At 33.9% G+C, this 21,940-nt stretch overlaps 1 long non-coding RNA gene across 4 annotated transcripts; it reads right to left on the bottom strand.

The window, feature by feature from the left end:
- Positions 1–10,561: 10,561 nt before the first annotated feature.
- On the bottom strand, positions 10,562–14,239 carry LOC113338097. Of its 4 annotated transcripts, XR_003354595.1 has the most exons (8): positions 13,761–14,239; positions 13,407–13,482; positions 12,817–12,881; positions 12,236–12,304; positions 12,024–12,134; positions 11,812–11,921; positions 11,252–11,313; positions 10,562–10,972 (listed from the first exon to the last, which is right to left on the bottom strand). It is a non-coding gene; the product is annotated as an uncharacterized LOC113338097 (long non-coding RNA). The 4 variants fall into 4 exon arrangements; XR_003354593.1 differs by having other exon boundaries at positions 11,812–12,134; XR_003354594.1 differs by lacking the exon at positions 12,024–12,134.
- Positions 14,240–21,940: the final 7,701 nt, after the last annotated feature.

The raw sequence follows: 21,940 nt of genomic DNA, 5'->3' as shown, positions 1-21,940 counted from the left end.
GAGAAATAAACAGAACTCTGCCTGTATTTTGTTCAGGCGAGTTAACTCGGTGAGTCGATCCGACTCAGAAGATCCAGTACTATCTCAGATGGATTTGGACCTGGCTAATGGGCTGTCTGAGATTCTGTTTTGGCAATGGGCTAAGCTAGTTACGGGGATTGAATTGAAGGTGAACAGAAAGTATATAAAAGCAAGACCTTTCCTATCTTTATCTTATATTTACTTCTACTTTTGTTCTAGGGTTTAGAAACATGAGTTTTCTCTTTATTTTTGTTATGAACTCCATTAACATGAGTAGTTAATCTTATTATTGGTTATGGAATAATTGAATTTCACACAACATGCTTTATGATATGATAAATTAGTTTTGTCTCCATATTATCGATTATGATTCACTATTTATATTGTTACATGATTTGAATGCTTGTTTGATCGAGTCGCGAATCGGTGAGTTTGTGTTCATCTCTATTACTAGATTATGATTTATTATACGCAAAAGTGATAAATTCCTGATTACAAGTAGCATAATTGTGAATATTGCTTGTAGTGATACATCATAGTAGTCACAAGTGGTTCATAACCTTTGTTAAATCGGATTAGTGCTTTTACACGTTCGATTGCTTTGATTGGCCTGATTTCATAGAACTTAATGCATCTAGGGAATTAAACTTGATTAGTGCTTTTACACGTTAGGTTGTTCTCTAAGATAGAATTCATATTTGCATCTTTTAATGTGTTTGTTGATGACAAGAGGAGATTTGCGGGATATACTTGCGATCAAGGTATCCTGGGGTCTTTGATAAAAAAACGATTAAATATCAATTCTAATTATTGTTAAAAAGCATGCTTGTGAATGAAGATGAATCCTTAACCAATATCTGTTTTATTTGATTTGCTTGTTTATTTCTTTATTTGTTTTTATTTTATTTTAATATATAAAAATCAGAAAACTCCCCCTTTATTTATATTTAAGAAACCGAAACATATTGACAACCTAGTCCTCTCTGTGGAAACGATTCTTTCTTACCCTACTATATTATATATTTTGAGTAGTGAGAAAGTATAATTTATTTTTGACGCCTACGATAGCGATCACCCAACAGTGATGGTAGACAGGGGCCACATGGCATTGTTCTGGTCCCCCCATAGAGTAAAAAAATGAAATCTTATCTTCCACAGCAGTAAAAAGTAACCATAAAATAATTTGATTTCTACTTTATTAAATTAATTTCCCAAATGTTTCCAAATGATATTCGAGAACCCCTAGTCCCTAAGCTTAGGCATAGTTAGAACCCCCGGTAATTTGCTATATCTCTACCGTTACGACTTTAGGAGACCATTTGAAGCATTAATGTTGATCTGGTGACAGAGGTAATTGTATTCTTGACATGAGGATTTTCAGCAGGCATTCATCAAAACAATACATTATGTTTAAGCACCTAACTACTTCCGTTTCTTTTGTACTTGTTTATTTGTGCTAATTTAGGAACATGTATCACGGGGGCCTTGTATTAGGTTACTCTATGCCCAAATGGGTTGCTTATTTGTTAGTGGAGTTTTCTGGTATGTGCAGGCTGGTATTGAGAGTGTTCCATTGAAACAATCAATCTTTCATGACCTCGAGAAGGTCTGTTCTCAAAACTGCATATTGGCAACGTATGTCCACCATTGATCTTAATATAATTGGGAAAAAGACGACTACTTCTCAAGATCGCATTGTTGGGGCACATTTTTTCAGGTCTTTTTACTTGTTCATTTTTCCCTGTAATATTTGGAATCTTAATCCAAATAGATTCTTTGGAGCATGGGTTTAGGTTTGACTCTGTTGAACTGCTTAGCAGTAACCTGACCACTTTCACCTTAGCATTTAAATTGTAATATCATCTGAGAAACGATCAATAGAAAGGTATAGACTGAAAAATAAAAATCAGCTCCTTCTCAATAGTTAGGAACTTAGATTTAGTTTAGATTTAGAAGACAAAGAGAAGAACAGGAGAAGAGAAATAGTTTTGAATGAATAATAATAATATTGATTCGGTGAATACAGTTTACATGATAGCTCTATGTTTATATACAGGGATTCTAGAGTTCTTAACCTGTAAAACAAGTGTTTCCTAGTTTACATAGTTTCCTGAGATACAACAACTTCTATGTATAGCAAACTTTAGAGTTTGCACGTAACTTGTGGCTTGAATATTACGGTATCTCAATACCCTCCCGTAAGTGTAACGGGTCATCAAGAACTGTTAGTTTGGATCTTAACAAAGCAAAGCGATCTTTGGAAAGTGCTTTTGTAAATATGTCTGCTATCTAATCTTTAAAAGAAATGAATCGAACATCAAGTTGTTTAGAAGCAACTTGATCACGGACGAAGTGATAATCAATCTCTATATGCTTTGTTCGTGCATGAAAAAATGGATTAACAGTAAGATAGGTCGCACCTAGATTGTCACACCATAGAACAGGTGGAGATGAAGTAGAGATTTGAAGTTCCGAAAGAAGAGAACGAATCCACATAATTTCAGTTGTAGCAATAGCAAGACCTCGATACTCAGCTTACTAGAACGAGACACTGTTTTTTGTTTACGAGCACTCCAAGAAATAATATTACTACCTAAATAAATGCAATAGCCACTGATAGAACGATGATCATCTAATGAACCTTCCCAGTCGGAGTCAGTGTAAGCTGTGAATGACAACTGCAAGTTATCTGCTGGCTTGAGAGTAATCCCGTGTGTAGATGTATGCTTGAGATAACGTAATATACGCTTAACTAATGTACAATGAAATTCAGTTGGGGCATGCATAAATTGGCACGCTTTATTCACATCATAAGCCAGATATGGACGAGTAAACGTCAAGTATTGTAATGCACCAACAATACTTCTGTATTCTGTAGCATATTTTAATAATGTACTACGATCAGAAGACATGTCTCCAGTGGTACTAAGTGGTGTTTGGATAGGTTTAACACCATCCATTTTAGCTCGAATAAGAAGATCATGAGCATATCTTTTCTGTGTAAGAAACATACCAGAAGAAGCACGAGTTGCTTCAATTCCAAGAAAATAAGATAAAGGACCGAAATCTTTAATTGCAAATTCCTTGTGCAGAGATTGACGAATAAAGTCCAAGCTGGCAGTGTTTGATCCAGTGAGAACAATATCATCGACGTACACTAGTAAGAAAATCACTCCAATTTGATCTCTTAGAATAAATAAAGAAGAATCACACTTAGAAGTAATGAAACCAAGTTGTGGTAAAAAGGCACTAAGTCGATGATACCATGCACGCGGTGCTTGTTTAAGCCCATAAAGAGATTTCTGAAGTTTGCAGACATGATTTGGGAAGTTAGGATCAGTGTATCCTGGTGGTTGTTTCATATAAACTTCCTCCTCAAGGTTGCCATGTAAAAATGCATTCTGAACATCCAACTGATGAATAGCCCATTTAGATGTCAAAGCTATAGTAAGAATAATACGAATTGTGCATGGTTTCACAACAGGACTGTAAGTTTCACTGTAATCAACACCTTCTTGTTGATTATATCCCTTAGCTACAAGACGAGCTTTAAAACGTTCAATGGTGCCATCAGCTCTACGTTTAATTCGATAAACCCATTTACGACCAACAAGATTGATGAAAGGATCATAAGGTACATTGATCCACGTACCATTTTTAAGCAAAGCATTATATTCATCATCAGACGCTTTACGCCATTTAGGGTCAGCTTGAGCTTGAGAGAAACACGTTGGTTCAAGGACAAAATCATTAATAAGATCATACTTAGAAGCACTTAAAATTTTTGGATTTGGTTTGAAGATCCCATCTTTAGCCCGAGTAATCATAGGATGAGTTGGAATAATAGTAGATGGTTGACACACAGAGTCACTTTGAGTAGGTTCCTGACCTGAAGGCGGTATAGGCAAGACTGGAGATGCTGCACCAGAATCAGATTGAGTAGGAGCTGGAACATCAGATATTGTTTCTTCTTGCACCAATGAGTGCGCATCATGTAATCCCAAATCAATACCATATGTTGGTAAAGATTGTTCCTGTGAAGGTGTCGCAAGAGAATTAACAGACACTGGGATAGAAGATATGATGTGCAAAGGAGAAGATATTACCTGATCAGTAGAAGTTGATGTTGGAGATGGTTCAGTCGGTACCGCGAAAGGAAAGGTGGTCTCATCAAAAAATACATGCCTGCTAACATAAACACGACCAGTTGGGAGATGAAGACGCTTATAGCCTTTATGTTGTGGACTATAACCAATGAACACACAGGGAAAGGATGATGGATCCATCTTATGAGCTTTATAAGGGCGAAGATGGGAAAACAAAGACATCCAAACACACAAAGAGAGGAGTAATCAGGAGGGGAACCAAACAAAACTTTATACGGAAACGCTTTATCTGGAACAGATGAAGGTACCCTATTCATTAGATAACATGCATAAAAAAATGCGTCATACCAATAAGAAGTTGGTATAGAGGCCGCAGATAAAAGCGTTTGTCCAGTTTCACGAATGTGACGATGCCTACGTTCGACTAGTCCATTTTGCTCAGAGGTGTGTGGACAAGAGAATCGATGAAAGATCCCATTTTGTTGAAGATATGGTGTAAGTTTACGATATTCAAGAGCATTATCAGATTGAAAAATCTTTATCTTTCGACTAAAGAGATTCTCAACATGTTTTTGAAAAACAAGAAATATATAGTAGACATCTGATTTATGAGTAAAAGGAAACATCCATGTAAAACGAGAATATGCATCAATAAAGATGATGTAATATCGATAACCATCAGTAGAAACAATATCAGAAGGACCCCAAACACCCGAGACAATCAAATCAAGTGGATTCAAATAAATAGTATTACTTGAAGAGAACGGTAACTTATGACTTCGATGTTCATGACAAGAAGAACAAAAACTTATGTTTCTACTAGAAACGGGAAGAGAAAATTTAGAAATAACATGACGCACAATTCGCATCATAGGATGTCCTAATCTAGAATGCCAGTTTTGTAAGCTAGCACGTTCACCAACAAGACTTGTCGTAGAAATTTTTGAACCATCAAGAACGTAGAGACCACCAACCCTATTTCCGCGCAGAAGAACCTTCCCCGTGCATCGATCCTTCACAATACAAAAATGAGGGTGAAACTCAAATAATACATCATTATCAGTAGTAAGCCGAGAGACTGATAATAAATTATGGGAGATTTGAGGAGCAAATAGAGTATTGTTGAGATATAACTTACGTCCAGGAGTACCTAGTATGGATGAACCAACATGAGTAATTGGAATAGAAGAACCGTTACCCATCTTTATTTCATCCGGACCTGTGTATTCCTAATAAGGATGCAATCTAGCTAGATCATTCGTGATATGATCGGTAGCCCCACTGTCAGGTACCCACGGAGCGAAAGAAGAAGATCCTTGTGTTTCAGCAGCATAAGCACGAGGAGAAAAATGTCAAGCTTTGTCACACAACTGAGAAACAGTGCTTGTTCGAGCACCAGCATTAAAAGTGCCAGTATTAGGCCGTGGTAGAAGTCCAGGATTCTGAGAAGAAGGATTCCGAGAAGCAGCAGCAGCAACAGGTTGAGAATTCAGCATCTTAGTTTGTTGTTCAACGCGCAGTTCAAAGGTGAGAAGATATGTAATGAAATCTTCAAGTTTCATAGTTCCCATGGAGGTGGTGAGAGAAGTGACGATGGCATCATAAGAGGAGTCTAATCCAGCAAGAATACAGTGACATAACTCGATGTTAGTCACAATAGTATCAACAGCAGCAAGACTGTCAACAAGATCACGAGCTCGATCAATATAGGCTTTCATAGAAAGAGACCCTTTCTTCAATGCACGAAGCTCAAATTGAAGATGATGAATGTGTGGATCAGATTTAGAAGCAAATAGAGATTCCAGGGAGGACCAAACATCATGAGATGTGGTAAGACGATGAACTTTCCTTAGTACAACAGGGGTTAGAGAGGAGAAGATCCATCCGAGAAGAATTCGATCTTGTTTCATCCAAGGAGCATATTCAGGGTTAGGGTTTTGGGAGTTTTCAAGAGTTGCAGGTGGACAAGGTTTGTCGCCATTAACATAGCCATCAAGTTCATATCCCTGAAGATAGGGTAAAAATTGAGCACGCCAGAGAGAGTAATTAGTTTCATCGAGTTTGACAGTGATGATATGATGAGGTTGTGAAAAAACAAAGGAAGCTATCATAGATTGAGAAGATTGAAGAAGATTCGAAACTATAGACACAGAAGAGGCTGCGGAAGACATGAAGATCACAACCAGGATGATACCAAGTTGGAACTTAGATTTAGAAGACAAAGATAAGAACAAGAGAAGAGAAATAGTTTTGAATGAATAATAATAATATTAATTCGGTGAATACAGTTTACATGATAGATCTCTGTTTATATACAGGGATTCTAGAGTTTTTAACTTGTAAAACAAGTATTTTCTAGTTTACATAGTTTCCTGAGATACAACAACTTCTATGTATAGCAAACTTTAGAGTTTGCACGTAACATGTGGCTTGAATATCACGGTATCTCAATATCAATTTCATATGGTGATCTGCTGAACATTTGTTCTTTTTTTATTTTAAGATAAGAAGACTATACATCATTTTTGTACTTCTATGACACATTAGTGCACATTTCTTTACCCATATGTGTCAAAAAGTCCCCTGAAAATGGTATTGAACATGATTGCATCCTATATCAAGAAATTGTGGAGATGATAATGTTTACTGTACGGAAGGAAGCATGTCGTGTTATGGAAGAAGGAATAGTTCTTCGAGCATCGAATCTAGATGTTGGATCTATTCAGGGAATGAGTTTCCCTTCTTACCGGTGAGTTATCTTTGATACATACAGTCCAAACAGTACTCTCTTATTCTTTATAACAAGGACATCCTGAAGTAGCCGCACTACCATCCTTGAACTCCGTTCACTCACTGCTCACAACTGCTTCTTTTCAATCTTTTTCTCATTCTCTTGTTTAATCTCCATAAGGCGGCCGCGCGTCTACATACTGACATAATACAAAACCCTTGTGTATTCAACAAGTTTTTAGGTTCTTATATACTCTAAAGCTTTTTTCTAGTTGTTGCAGTGGTGGTCTTATAGTTTGGGCTTATTCAATTAGATCTACACTTATGTATTCTAGTCTGAGAAAGTGGTTGGAAGCTTATGGAAACTTCTTCAGACATTCAAAGTTTTGGGACAAAAAGCAACAAAAGGAATTCCTTTGCAGAAAGTACACTCTTTAATGACAACTGCAAGATGAAACTTAGCTTATATAAAAACAATTCTCTTTATTAATGTTTAGAAAATCTCTCAAAACTAAACACAAACTCTAATCTTGCTCATATGATCAAACCACAACTTTGGTGATCATATATATATAACTAGAACTTCCTTTTCTAATCATATTTTCTTATTACATGTATTCCCTTTTCTTAGAACTAGTTGACTTCTAATTCTCTTAGGTTTACAGCAATTTCTTAATCTTGTCCTAACCTGCTTATTAGTGACTTCTATGTTGAAGTTTAACCAACAGAGAAAAACTCATTAAAACGATAACAATTTTTAATATGCCGAGAGAATTTTGAGGTAGTGTTCTTTTGTTTGGTTTATCATCCATCGGTAAGGGTATGGATTGAAAACCTCTGTTAGATCTTCTAATGTTCGGAACAGTACGGTAACAACGGCAGTGGTATATCCATAACCTGTTTGGAGGTCTAAAAAGAACAAATGAAATGATTAAAAATTAATCTCGTTTGTGTAGTCATTCGAATCAATTCCCAAAAAAAAAAGGTGTTTTTAATCCAAAAGTGAATGTGGTAAGAGAAATCGACAAACTTGCTTTGACTGCTAACAAGGGTCTAGATCATCTTATCTTAATTAAATCTTATGTAAATTCTCTTTGACCCATTTCCGTACACTTTGACTTTGTTTGGTAAAATTTATGATTATCTATTTATGATTATAGATAATGATAAATTGATAAATGATTTTGAAATAATCATTTTTAAAATAATTTTTTTTCCAAACACTTATTTCAAATAATTGATTATCTTAAAATGATGATCTGAAAAAGGAGAGGAAAGAACAATGATCTAGGATTTTTTTTTTTAGTGCTATGTTGTTCTTGTGTCTCTCTCTTGATGGTTTATTAAAAATAAGAAGAAAAAATTAAATTTGAGTTTGTTAAAAAAAATAATTGATTATAATAAATTTTCAAAACAACTGTTTTATGTTTATAGAAATAATGGATTTTTTCAATTATGATTAAAATAATTAATTATTATAATGGTTAACAAACACATATAAAATTCATTATAATCTGCATAATGAATTACGGGCTGATAATCCACTAAAATAATGATTATCAAACAGCCCCTTTATACCCTATTTTTTATTTTTTACTTTTTATTTTTGAAGGCTTTAGCTTTATTCAAACTACCTCATTTTATATTCACCATTCCCTGGTGAATCCCTAATAGAGTTAAGAGAATAATCATAAGGGGAGGAATGTGCACAAGCTGACCCCTAGTCATGTTTGTAAGTGACTATTCCACTACTAGGAATGCAGGTCAACATGAATTTTTTCAACATCTCCGGTGCAAAATGCATCATATCTTGTTTTTTAAATATTATTTATAAGTTTCGATAATAATGAACGGTCGTTATCATGTACATGAATACTTAACAAAACTTAAATAAGAGTGCTTAAATATCGGTCCATCTTTGTGCACCCCCTCAAAACCGGGGTGCACATTCCGGCTCCCCTTATTTTTCCGTAGAATTTCAAAAACCGCTCATGGAAAACCACATCTTTTTTTACTTTATTTTATTTATTTATTATTTTTTTTACTTTATCTTTAATGGAATGAGGAGCTTAAAAAAAAACTAGAATTATTTATTAAAATGCCTCATTCAAATTGAGGTTTGGATTGTTACATGGAAGAGATGGTAGAATGACACACCCTTCTGTTACATCATTATACATTGTACATTGACAAATCCAATTTACAATGTGATTTCTTTGATCTACATGAAACTGAAAAACATGGAAGAACCTAACCGAATCCTTGAATCTCCAAGGAACCTTTTGATCATTCCCCAAAATGGCTTGCTCAATATTATCTGCATCTCCTTCCATTATCACATCATTGAGATTTAGATCTTTAATTAATTGAGTTTTCCATTTTACCTTAACCATCAAAGATGTTGTATCAAAATCAATAATCCGGCATCCCAAAATTCTTCCAACATTAACCTGAATAACCTTCCACACAGATAATTGAATCTTTTGTAAGAAGCCTGAGAGTCTCCAAAATGTCTTCCAAAAAAAAAATCATTGTTATTCGAAGTTGCCTGAAAGTAATTTATTGAGAGATTTCCAAAACATAATTTTGTCCAACATGAGACTGTTAAGACAATCTGATTCATTAAATCCATGTCTTTGATTCCATCATCATATTCACACTAGTACAAACTGATCCTTTTGCCACGCCAAATTGGCGTGTCCATAGGGGTTTAGACACGCCAATTTGGTTCGGACTTGGCGTGGCTTTTGCTCACGTGGTTTTAGGTATGATGGCGTGGCTTTAGGTGCTCTATAGCAACGCCTACCTTGCGTGTCTATAGTTGCATGAAATAGACACGCCAAAACCCGTAGGCGTTGCTATAGAGTGTCCCAAAAACTTAAGTACTGATAACCTATAGACACCCAATTTATTGTTTTGGCGTGGTCATTGGTAGCCTATAGACACACAATTTTCTTTTTGGCGTGGCCATTGTCTCTTTATAGACACATAATTTTTGTTTGGCGTGGCCATTGCTTATCCTATGGGCACACAATTGTTTCTTTGGCGTGGCTAGTGGCTACCCTATAGACACGCAAAAAAAATGGTGTGGTTATTGGTTACCTATAGACACTAAGTTTTTTTTTGGTGTGGTCATTGATTACCCTATGGACACGCAATTGTTTTTTGGCATGGCTATTGGTTATTCTATAGACACGGAAAAAAAATAAATGGTGTGGCTATTGGTAACTTATGGGCACACAATTTATTTTTGGCGTGGTAATTGATTACCTAATGACTCGCAATTTGTTTACTGGCGTGGCCATTGGCCCTCTATAGACACGCGTAATATGATTTTTGTGTGGCTATATGTGATGTTTAGCCATATTTGATGCAATCTTATGCCGTCCATGTGTTCTAGATTTGGCATAATATAATGGAACTTCGACCGTTCATATTTGAGGCATCTATCACCGTTCACATGTGTTAATCTGCACCGATAAAACGGATGGATACGATAGAATTTCAAAGATACATCTTTGAGCATCCAAATATAACCGTCTCGAGACGTAACACGTGTTTTAAAATTGATGAAAGATTATGAAATCTCAATCGTCAAATTGGATACATCTTCCATCATCCAAATGGCATTATCTCACGCCCTCAATTCAAAAATTAATATTTTCTTTCCAAATTTGATATAGTTAAAAATAATGGCAAATTTATTACCCGGAATTAACAGAAATTTTATTCCAAATAAGACCTAATCAAATGTTGCAAAATAAATTGATTCCTGTCCATGCACAGAAACCTGAAGACTATTTTATTTCGAATATTCAATACTATCAACATTATTTACACCAAAAATCCAGAAAACATGACAGAAACCACTATAACAATGGTTAACTATGGTGATTTGAACACTACTAGCATAACATACATCTTCAGAACGATAGTAGTCCGCTAAACACTAGACTTAGAAGCATTGATAGAGTTGGTAATAACTCCAGTCACGTACGAAGTAAACTGTAGTTCCAGCTCGCTAGCCAATAGTACGGCTGCAAGAAGAGCCATGGCTTCAGCATGTTGAGCATCTCATGCTGTGCTTGGGATTGTTTTGGCACCCCAGAAGTTTCCTGCATTATCAAGAAGAGTTGTATCAATTCTAATAGTACGATTAGAATCTATATAAGCATTAAAATAAATGAGGTGGATTCTGGTTACAGGGAGAAGTTCTCGGTTGAGGAATACTACTAGGGTTAACCAGAGACTGATGTTCATGTGTTAGTTCAAACTGAACAGACTATTGATGCTGAATAAAGTATAAGGTACTAATAGTATTTTATTTGAATTAAGATTATAAACCTTGACATGAGCCAACAATGACAAATCAATTACATAGGGAAAACCATCACCTTCGTAAGCCTTGAATGGAGCAAGCGCAGCAGCATAAAGTTTAGTCTTGTGAAGAATCAAACTGCAAAACAGAAATACATACGTAGAATCAAATCAACGATATATGAATTCTACTAGAGTTAATAACAAAGACATCAATATAATCAGTAAGTGTCAAAACATGTAAACGCATCCGCATCGGACAAAAGAAAATGCGTGACTACTCCAGGTCTTGTTTACTGCAGATGCATGTCCTCACTCACACTGCAAGAGCTCCTCCAAACTGTCGCTAGGATGCCGCTTGCCCATGCAAAAGAGAAGTAAAACAAACTGTATAGTCTGTATTACTCAGAATTTTACTTTCTGGATCCACCAGTTTCATGGGTGCCTTTAGTGTTGTCTATAGTGCACTAATGATATTTCCTAAATCCAAAATGTATAGATTTGAAACTGCAAGTACCAAATTCATACTTGCATGATGAACAAGTAACAAGATGTCCACTAATCAGTATTTATAATAACATAAGCAGAATACCATATGTAAGCACATCAAGATTGACCCATACTCTAACTAGCGTACCATGAAAAGTATCAGATGACGACCGAAGAAAATCAACTTCTGTCCTAGTTTCAATGTTGCTGCTTGTCAATGTACGCTTGCAACTTCCCCGCTCGCTGGCAATATAAGACCTACAGTTGCGCAATTTTTACTGTTAAGAGAGATTTTAAACTATATACTATAAAATATGAACTTTTACAGTCTAGCCGGAGAAAAAGAATCGCTATCCATACTGGAAAAAAATTCATGCTTCAGCGATAGATTTAAAGCAGAAGGCCGTCCAGGTCTTAATTTGAACATGGGATGGAATTGCACTTCCGTCTAAAAATGGTGACTTGGAAGCTCTACAATCCGCAAAAAAAACGATAAATTGTTTACCAGACATTATAACATCAAATAATGGACTAAAGTGCTGGTACTTATTGTTATTGACCAGATTATGTACCTCAAGTACGTTCCACTTTCATCCCCACCACAAATTTCAGGCCAGCTGCCTCAAGCTTTTAAGTGTACTCTGGATTCACATACACAATTCAAAATAATGTAAATGAGCATTGGAAAAGGAAATTTAGCGGCTAGGGCCACAAAATCTAGTACAATGAGTAAATTTTTGCAAGGTAAATGAAAATGAGCATTGAAAAGAGAAAATTAGCGCGCCACAAAGTCTAGTGTAATGAGTAAATTTTTGCAAGGTAATTTGGATGTAGATCTTCTGCAATGGGTAGATATTCTCATGCTGGAATTAAGAGAACAGAAACAAAAACATTAAGTAACATGTGCAACTACACAGAGGCAAAAAGATACTATATAGAGGATCACTAAGTGGTACCAGTATTGATTTTAGGAAAACATACTGACTGTGATATTAGCCAACGCGATATCAGTGTGAATTACCAAGGACATTTCAAACCAGATTCCATGACCTAAGTTAGAACGAGTCTCAACACATAAGCAACATGGAAAGCCAATTTATCTTTAAAATAGGTATCAAAGCAAAATATGATGCCAAGTAAGAAACAAACTTACCAATTTCACTTAAAGATAAAAGGGATGGATCTCTCATACTCTAGCAATGCTTATCTTCAGGCTACCTGCATTTAAAATTATAATACAATCAAAATCGGACAAGTAATTCGATGATTTCAAATAATAAAAAAACTCTACAATACAATGAATCCCTGATTTCAAACTCTTAACCAAACATTGACAACGAATTCAAACTCTTAACAGAAAAAGGAAAACAAACAATCATCTTTGCTTAATAGAACCCAATAAAATTGTTTGCCCTAAAAAACAACTTGCCGGAAAAAATCAGTTTTCACAGAGATAATCTAATTGCACAATAGTAAAAAATCCCAAAATATTGGTGTACATCCAATGAAACACCAAGAGGAAAATACTAGCAGTTTTACCTTTAAACATTAAAAGAGAAAGCCTCCATGTTTAGTAGTTTTCCTTCCATTTTAACCATTTTTTTTCTTCAAAATATGTAATTGAGATCAAGAGACGAAGAAAAAAGCATTGATTGGTTGTATTGGAACTTCCAATTCATACTCCAGAAAAAAAAATACAAGACTCCTCTTTAGGTACATAAGTTGAGTAAAAATTGAGCTTACCACAAGCCATTCTGCTTGAGAACCCCGAAAATCTAATTCTTCCTGCTTCTCTGCTTTGGACTAATCTTCTCAATATCTGAAGAAGAAAAACACAAACAAACTCATTATATATCTAACAAAAGGAATATCTAAATGATGGAATTCTACAGAGAGACAAACCAAAACAAAATAAAAAGGAAAAAATAAACCCTAGAAAATCAATACAACCAGATGTAGAAAAATATAGTAACCTAACTCAAAACTCAGATCATAAAACTGATATTAGAACCAAACCCATGATTAAAACTTCATAAAATCAAAAGAAAATTGTGAATTCTAGAAAAAAAATTACTTTATGTAAGAAATTAGACTCACATCATCAGCATAAACAAGGAATCTAGGGTCTTATAAACTCATCTTCTTGGACTTGTCAGCAAGATGTCATGCAGAGATTAGTTTGCTGGAGATTATGTCGAAAAAATCTATATTCTAGGGTTCAATACGAAATCTGGAGTACTGAAGATTGGGTTTGGTTTCTGAGGATGGATTTAGTTTATGAGATATGGGTTTAGAAAAGATAACTTCGATTGATCTTAACATGAATAGATATTTGATTCAATGGTTTCATAACATGAATGGAATGAAAGAATTATGAGAGATTGAGAGACAAGATCAACTGCCTAGTATTAGGGTTTGAGGTGAGGAAAATGGGGATTCTTCTGACTTCCGTTCGGGAAGTAGTTGTGGATTGACTTGGTTTTTTTTCTTTACATAAAGAGCAGGCAGAGATCGCGGGAAAGAGATACGAAAGTAAAGCTACTGCTAGAGTTAGGGTAAGTTTAGGCGGTTCTAACTGTGGCACTCCTGAGCACGTGCCTGCATGGAATTTCCAAAAAAAAGTTCTACACGTCTATAACTAGATATATTTAGCACATGGTATCATCCTTCTAAAATATTCTTAAAAATGTTTTTTTATAAGAAATAGAGAAATTTGACATTAGATAAATTTGGCGTAAATGAAAATTGGGTGGAGTCAAAACATAACCACATGAATACAAATACTTAGGCCTTGTTTGGTAAAATTTATGATTATCTATTTATGATTATAGATAATCATAAATTGATAAATGATTTTGATATAATCATTTTAAAAATAAATTTTTCCAAACACTTTTTTTCAAATAATTGATTATATTAAAATGATGATCTCAAAAAGGAGAGGAAAAAACAATGATCTAGGATTTTTTTAGTCCTATGTTGTTTTTTTGTCTCTCTCTTGATAGTTTAGAGAAAATAAGAAGAAAAAATTCAATTTGAGTTCCTTAGAAAAAATAATTGATTATAATAAATTTTCAAAACAATTTTTTCCTGTTTATGGAAATAATGGATTTTTTTCAATTATGATTAAAATAAGCAATTAATATAATGGTTATCAAACGCATATAGAATCCATTATAATCTGCATAATGGATTATAAGCTAATAATCAATTAAAATAATGATTACCATAAAAAATACACATAATATTAATGCAACTTTATGACTTTTTAATCATTGTCTTTGTTTATTTGAATTTAAATTTTTCAAGAAGGTTTCTGATACCGATAGAGTGCAAACAAGTGTATGAAAATTAGAAGGTTTTTTAGATAATCAAAGCATGTAAGACAACATCGACAACAACAAAACTAGTATTAAGGAGACATACAAATAATGAGAATGAGTCCAAAAGTTATAGATTTTGTTCTAATAGCTTACCACCGTACTTAAAGTGTGCTAAATACCCATAACATTTTAAAATAAGAAATCACGATGTATTGTTTTTAATTGGGTTCAATTTTTACTAGGTTGTGGTTACATTCGTTAATTATCCACCACCACCAATTGAATCCAATTATACTCGGTTTTACTTGATCATATTTTCATTACTTATCCACCAATTCCATCTAACTCGGTTCCAAGTTTACTCAAATTTACCGGGTCATATTCGTATATAACAATTATTCACTAACTGTGTCAAATTGAGACCCATCTTCACTAAATCATACACTAGCTACATCTAGTTGAGTCCAATGTTTCTCGATTTCACTAGATCATAATAACTTTAGACAGTTATTCACCTACTGTATCAAATTTAGTCTAACTTTAATCAATATCACTAAATCATACCCACTTTCACTAGTTACCCTAAAATTACTTCCAAGTTTCATATTCAACTTTACTAGTTAAATACGAATTTCATCTAGTTGAACTTATTTTACTCAATTTCACTAGATCATATACTACTTCACCAATTATCAACCAATTACATTCAATTTTACTCGAAATTCCACTATATCGTACTCACTTCGAACGATTATACACTAGATGCATCTAATTGAGTCTCATTCTTATAACACCACTAGATCACAATCGCTTTCAACGATTATTCACCTATTGTATCAAATTTAGTATAATTCTACTCAATATCACTATATCATACTCACTTTCAGTTATTATCCTAAAGATACTTCCAACTTTACTCAATTTTACTAGATCATGCTTGACTCTACTAGTTATCAACCAATCACATCTACTTGAACTTACTTTACTCGATTTCACTAGATTATGTACATTTTCACCAATGATCAACCAATTACACCCGATTTTACTCAATTTTACTATATGGTGCTCACTTCAAACGATTATACACTAGCTACATTTAGTTGAGTCCCATTTGTTTTTAACTTTATTAGATCACAATTACGTTCCACGATTATTCACCTATTGTATTAAATAATGTCTAAATTTTATTAATATCACTAGATCATACTCACTTTCGGTTGTTATTATAAAATTAATTCCAAGTTTAGTCAATTTTACAAGATCATGCTTGACTATACTAGTTTCCCACTAATCACATCTAACTGAACTTATTTTACTTAATTTCACTAGATTATGTACACTTTCACCAATTGCACCCGATTTAATTTACTCAATTTCTCTATATAATACTCACTTCCAAGGATTATACACCATCTACATCTAGTTGGATCCTTTTAAACTTCACTAGGTCACAATCACTTTCAACATTTATTCACCTATTGTATTAAATTTAGTCTAGTTTTACTCAATATCACTGGATCATACTCACTTTCAGTTATTATCCTAATAATACTTTCAGGTTCACTCGATTTTACTAGATCACACTTGACTCTACTAGTTATCCGTTAATTGAACTTATTCCAAGATCATGTAAACTTACACCAATGATCAACCAATTACACACGATTTTACTCAATTTCACTATATGATACTAACTTTCAACAATTATACACCAGCTACATCGAAGTTTACTCAAATTTACTAGATCATACTCAACTACACTAGTTATACACCAATTGCATCCGATTGAATTCAGTTTTACTCAATTTCACTAGGTCATATTCTCTTTCCCCGATGGTCAACCAGTTGCATCCAATTTTACTCGATTTCACTATATCATACTCCAGTAGTATCAAATTTTGTCCAATTTTACTCAATTTCACTAGATCATACTTGTTTTCACTAATTATCCACAAATTCTATCAAAGTTTACTGAATTTTTGTAGATCATACTCAATTGTACTAGTTATTCGCAAATTATGTCCAGGCTTACTCAATTTTACTAGATCATACTCAACTCGCAAATTATATTCAAATTTACTCAATTTTACTAGATTATACTCAACTCTACTTGTTTTCCACTAATCACATCCAACTTTACTCTAGATCGCACTCACTTTTACTAATTCTACACATCTTAAAATCAAGTTTACTAGTTTTTACTAACAGTTCATACTTAAATCTACTAGGCATACCTATAACCTCCGATAAACATCCATTTTTATACAATTTCACTAGGTCATTCACACTTTCACTAATCATGCGCAAATTGCATCAAATCAAATCCAATTTTACTCAATCTCACTAGATCATTCTCGCTTTCACTAATTCTTATCAAATTAATCCAAGTTTACCAGATCATGCTCACTTGAACTTATTATTCACAAACTATATCCAAGCTTATTCAATTGTTCACAAAAAGTTTAGCACTTTTCTTTTAATTAGTAATATCAAAAAACTAAATACAGTACTTCTTTTTAAAACATTTTAAACCGACACCGAAAGGAAAATAAATGCACGTTTAAAATCTATTTTATTTTTTCGAGAAAGGTAAAATTTTATTAAAGGTATGATTTCATCAAAAAGATGAAGATACCAAATCAGAAGAGATAGCTAATGCTACCGGTAGGGGTGTCAACGGGTCCGGGTCCTCCCGGGTATCACTAGACCCGGACCCGGACCCTACTTATAAAGGTCGGGTCCGGTTCCTAACAGTTCCGGGTCCGGTTCCTAAATTTGTGGACCCAGAACCGGACCCGTTTAAATACCCGGGTACCCGTCGGTTCCGGGTACCCATTGGATCTAAAGAAAACTATTTAAAAAATCTCAAAAACTTAATATATTTCTCTTTTTAGCTTGGATTGAAGTAATTTTTATAAAAAAATATTATTATTTCTTATGAATGTACTAAATAAAGATTAAATGTAAGAGAAAAAATTTAAATGAGTAAAATATCAAAGCTAAAACTAGAAAAAATACTTTTAATTTTGCTAAAAACATGAATAAAAGAATGAATAAACGGGTACCCGATACCCGCGGGTACCCAATGGGTATTACCCGTTTGGACCCGTTTAAATTCGGGTCCAATCGGGTAATTACCCGCCGGGTCCTAAGTAGCTAATGGGTCCAACTTTAGGACCCGGAACCGGACCCTAATATACCGGGTCCGGTTCCGGATCCGGGTAATGAGTACCCATTGACAGCCCTAGCTATCGGTGAATTACAGCTTGCTAATTATAGATTAGGGTGCTTAAAGAGTATCCTTGAAACAAATTTGAATTAAAAGACCAACTAAACAAAGAACATTTTGAGGAAACAAATGCACGTTTAAATTTTCAGAAGAAAATATGCATTTTATGTAATCTTGCTGGAAGATGGAGATATGCATATTAGTTACACATTTAAATTCCAAAAATAAAAATAATACGCGTTTTTATACCATATCTTTAATGCGAGATAAAAATCTTGTTATTATCTTTTGTTTAATTCCCAAGATATTTTCGCATATATATATCATCTTCTTCTGAAAAATAAGGAAACATCACCGAATCCCTCGTATAACTTTTCGATATTATTGAACTACTTTTTTTTTCGTGCTAATCTATGTCTTGGTTTTGAAAATTCTCCCAAAAAAAATGTTTTCTTTTTTTTTTTCCAATTTTTCCCAAAATAAAAAACGCAACCAACAAAACTTTCACCAATATTTAGCGCCCTTAATTCCCACAAAAAATTTCATGAAAAATCAAACACTAAAACGAAGGGTTATCAATAATTAGCCAGCGACTAATTAGCCGTGACCTGTAGTTCGGTATTGGACCTCTTCGTTTCTTTTCGTTCCAACCCTAACCTTTTTCTCCGCCTTTCTCTTCTCCATCATTTGCACCACTAAACCAGTAACTGAAAAATTCAGAAAACTGAATCGAAAGTCAAACCCCTTTCCATGAAATCCAATCTCTCGAACAAACCCATGACAACAACAACAGTTTGTTTCTCATTAAACAAACCCCTTACTTCACGTTTGATTCTTGTTCTTCTTCGTTTTTTCTTGTTCAATTTGGATTTGATTAAATTTAATGTTCTTGGAAGATTATAGGGTTTTCAGAAAAAAATCTGTTTTAGGGAAGATTGTTGTAAAGACTTTAGGGTTTTAAGTGAAATTGGGGATTATTTTTTGAATCAGCTTTTGTACCATGAAACAAAATTGGCTGATCTAAGTCGATTCAAGTTGTCCTTTGTGATTTCAGTAATGTGGACGGTCTTACCAAGGTAAAATCGATTTCTAAATTCTGTTTAAGTTCCCTTTTAAGCAGTTAACATTAAAAGTCTTATTATTGATGAATCTGTTCTTTTTATGGGTTTCTATGATACGGGATTCTTGAGATGTTCGTTGATTTTAATCCATTTAATAGATCTATCTCTTTCTATCTTTGATCGGATTTTAGTTTTTCTGGGTCTGTAGTATTGTTCTGTTTCAATCTGAGAAAATTTAGAATCCAGGGTTTCAATGATTTTATCTAGAAGTTTATAAAATTTACATTGATGATTATCAGATTCACAGTTAGGGGTGGAAAGATGAAACTCAAGGAAATGCTTCCATCCTATATGTCTCATCTAATGTATCAATTTGGGAGAATCCCAAACCTTGGCCCCATCCTTGTTCAGGATGATGACATACAATCTTTCCCAAGACAAAAAAAAAAGTAAGACCTTATATTTTGTGGAAATTGGTTACTGTGATAATAAATAATTTGAGCTTCAAGTGATTGATTGTGTTTAAATGTTTAGTCGTCATCCTTTTGCTTGAATGTGACTGATACTAAAGTTCAAGAAACTGTAATTGTACTGAAGCCAAAGCAAGATGCTGGAACTGCATCGAAACCAAAGCAAGAAGTGGTTGCTTAATCTGCAGCTCGGACTGTGGATGAACTTCATCAGAATGAGGTTGTTTTTATTTAGATAGAGGTTTAAGTTTTGAGGTCTGCCAATATATTATTTACATATCGTTGTCGTTTAAACCTTTTGAGTTCCTTCATAAGCTTTGGCAACTGTTTTCCTTTTGGTGTTTAGCTTTGTAAATGACAGTAATTGGAACGTCTTCTTATACTTTATGCTTAGTAAATGGATGTATGTTGGATGTTTATGTTATCCTAATATGCGGAGGTGATATCATCATCAACTTTCTAAAACAATACCATTATTTTTTTCGACACAACATAATCTATCTGTACGAAATAATTTCTATAATAATAATCTTTGCTGTTGCAACAGTTGATTTGTGCCCGAAAATCGTTTGTGCATTACAAACTTGCATTTTTTGTTGGACATGAAATTGACTTATTCTATGCTGCTGCTGGAAAATTAGGCTATTATATTTTATTTCAAGATAAGTTCATATTTCATGCTAACCTGCAAAGACTTTTACTAATTCATGGTTGGTGCTTTTGCTATTTCTTTTTCATTTTCTCAGAGTACTGGCTCAACTACTTGCACGAGGAGAGAAGTTCAAAACTGGATGAACAGGTTGCATGGGATAGATGAAGATCGATAGGATGTTATGATTTTGAAGGTGCTGTCATCACTTTGTTCCCTCTGTTAATAACTCGGACAGAAAAGGTCTGTGCCGGAAGAACCTTGCAAATGTGACAAATTGGTTGACTATAGTTTTGATCTTGTCCATTGTTATCTACTTCCAAGGGTTCTGCATCGTCCTTCCAGTCAGGTCAAAGAATGCTTCTGGATAGCTACACCTCTAACATGCACATCATTCTGCCATATACTCTTGTATGCAACCTTTACCTCACGTCCCAGGTTAGATAAAACACTCCAGTGAAGTTGGATTCAAATACTTAATGCCATCTTGTACTGTTTTTTATGAAGGTGATACAGTACAAACTTTTGTGTGATGTTTCATTTTGTATTTATGTTGTCATTTTGTGTTGTGTTATGTAAGACTTGGATCGAAGTTTCTGGATTCTCTGCTAGAGATTTTTCCAAACAGCTTAGGGTATTCTTATATATTGTATTCTTTTACTTTACATTTTCTCTCCATAACGTATTCGGTGATCGAGATCAATAGTTCTTATTTGTACTTAAATATGTGGCCATTGCTTTCCTTCCATGCATTGAAATTTCGACTAACCTAGTATCTTGTCATACAAGATATTTGGATCCCAGCAGCACCTTTGCGGTTTTGTTTTTTTTTTTTTTTTTTTTTTTTTTTTTGAGGAACTTCAGGAATCTGTTGTTACTAAAGTTGAATATCGTTTATAAGTTTGATTATGAAATACAAATTCTTCTTTTTAACACTATACTCATTACAGATTTGATGATGGTTTTGTTTCGATTATATGAATTTTGTTTTGTGATGTTTCAGCTGTTTAGGGAGAGGTTAATGGGAATCATTCTGCAACAAAAAGCATTTTGTATGCTTTACTTTTAAACACCTGAAAAATCTTAAGAAGTACATGTTCTGATGATTTACGGTGCTTGGGATGGCACTTATAGCATGTTCTGATGTACATGTTCGTATTTTGTAAACATTGAGTTTATACTTTGTTCTGGATACTTTTCACCATTGGAAATTCGTATATTTAGGATCAATTTTTATTTATTTTCTCAATTTTTTATGTTTAAGTGGGATTGTACCTTGTAAGAAACCTCGTCTATTAATAAAATTTGAAATTTATTTTGAATCAATAATTTAAATATTGCTATGCTCTCTTCTTTTTAATGCAAGTTTTTATGAAGATGCACATTTGTATGCTTCACTTCAGCTTAGATGTTCATGAAAAACAGGAAGAATAGACTTGTATGCTTCACTTCAGCTTAGATGTTCATGCAAAACAAGAAGAAGGATAGACTGATTCAACATATAGTATCATGTTTTACTATCTTTACTTTAAAACATCACATAAA

The sequence above is a fragment of the Papaver somniferum genome, unplaced genomic scaffold (assembly GCF_003573695.1).
Source record: "Papaver somniferum cultivar HN1 unplaced genomic scaffold, ASM357369v1 unplaced-scaffold_18, whole genome shotgun sequence".
NCBI classification, from domain to species: Eukaryota; Viridiplantae; Streptophyta; class Magnoliopsida; order Ranunculales; family Papaveraceae; genus Papaver; species Papaver somniferum.
The sequence above is the reverse complement of the archived record's forward strand: the minus strand, read 5'-3'. Positions and strand labels throughout refer to the sequence as shown.